This window comes from Corvus brachyrhynchos, unplaced genomic scaffold, assembly GCF_000691975.1.
Source record: "Corvus brachyrhynchos isolate BGI_N302 unplaced genomic scaffold, ASM69197v1 scaffold489, whole genome shotgun sequence".
Classification (NCBI taxonomy): Eukaryota; Metazoa; Chordata; class Aves; order Passeriformes; family Corvidae; genus Corvus; species Corvus brachyrhynchos.
Window position 1 is genome coordinate 76,716 of NW_008239772.1, and position 1,638 is coordinate 78,353.

Below are 1,638 nucleotides of genomic sequence, written 5' to 3' on the forward strand. Positions count from 1 at the left end.
ATCCCGGGCCAAGGCCATTCCGATGTGTGTCCGGGTGCTATTCCCTGGGGACAGCTCTTAATCCTAATCCCACCCCAAACGCACCCTAACCCTGCCTTGATCCTGCCCTAATCCCACCCCTCTCCATTTTAAATCACACCCCGTGCAATCCCAGCTCCAGCACCCATTCTAACCCTGCCCTAATCTCACACTAATCTTGCTCCCACTCTAATCCTGCTCTCACTCTAATCCCACCCCTAAATCCCTGGGGACAGCTCTTAATCCTAATCCCACCCCAAACGCACCCTAACCCTGCCTTGATCCTGCCCTAATCCCACCCCTCTCCATTTTAAATCACACCCCGTGCAATCCCAGCTCCAGCACCCATTCTAACCCTGCCCTAATCTCACACTAATCTTGCTCCCACTCTAATCCTGCTCTCACTCTAATCCCACCCCTAAAACCACCCTACCCTCCACCCACACCCACCCCTACCACCATCTCACCCTAATCCCACCTCCATTCTAATCCCATCCCCAAATCCTTTCCACCCCAACCCTAATTCCATCCCAATCCCACCCTAATCCCACCCCACTCCCACTTCACCCCAATCCCATCCCAATCCTGCCCTAATCCCACCCCTAAAATACACCTGCACCCCCACCCACCCCTACCCTAATCTCAATCAAATCCACCCTAATTCCACTTCAATCCTACTTCTAATCCTACTGCATCCCTACTTCTAATTCCACCCTATGCCCACCCCTACTTCCACCCCAGTCCCTCCTAATCCCGCCATTCCCACCTTCCAGCTCCACCTCCCGGCACTCTCCACTCTGCACCACACACTGGAACAGCCGCCCCCCATCTCCGACCTCTGATGGGGCCCCCACCAGCACCCTGGGGAGAGAGGGTTATTTCAGCCCCCCGGGATCCCCAGGTGCTGAAATATCCCGGGGCCCTGGGAGGGGCCCCACAATTGGGGTGACTCAGATGTCCAGGGTCCCCATCTCCTACCGGGCCCCGTCCAGCGGCAGCACTTGGTGCCCAAAGCTCCGGCTCCCACCAGTGGTCAGGACCCGATGTGGGGCCGGGTGGATGCTGAAGGCTCCGATGTGGGGCAGCTCTATAGGGCAGAGAGGGGGATGGGTGAGAGACAGCCCCTTGCCCCACACAGTTCCCCCAGACTGACACAGCGAGGGGACCTAGGTGTCCAGGACCCACGAGTGGGGGGACCCAAGTCTGGGACCCATAAATTAAGGGTCCCAGGTCTCTGAGCCCCACAAGGTGAGGGGAACCCAGCATCCGCTTCTCATGGCGCCAATATGGGGCCCTACTTCCTTCCCCGAGCGTGGGAAGGATCTGGGCATGCAAGTGCTCCTCCCCCACCCGCAGTTGGTCAGGGACCTTCATCTCCCACCTGCTGTGGGACAGGAACCCCCTTTCCCCCCCTCCATGGGTCAGGGCCCCAAGTCCCCCCATACCGGCCACCAGAGCCCCGATGATGATGCCAACGATGTGCCCCAGAGCCGCCATGCTGTCACCACTCTGGTGTCACTGCACGCCCCGGATTTCCTGTGACAAATGGGTGAAAAACATCCCACACAGAACCCAGGGCCCCAGGCAGACAGAGCTCGGGGGGGGACAGGATGGGAGACA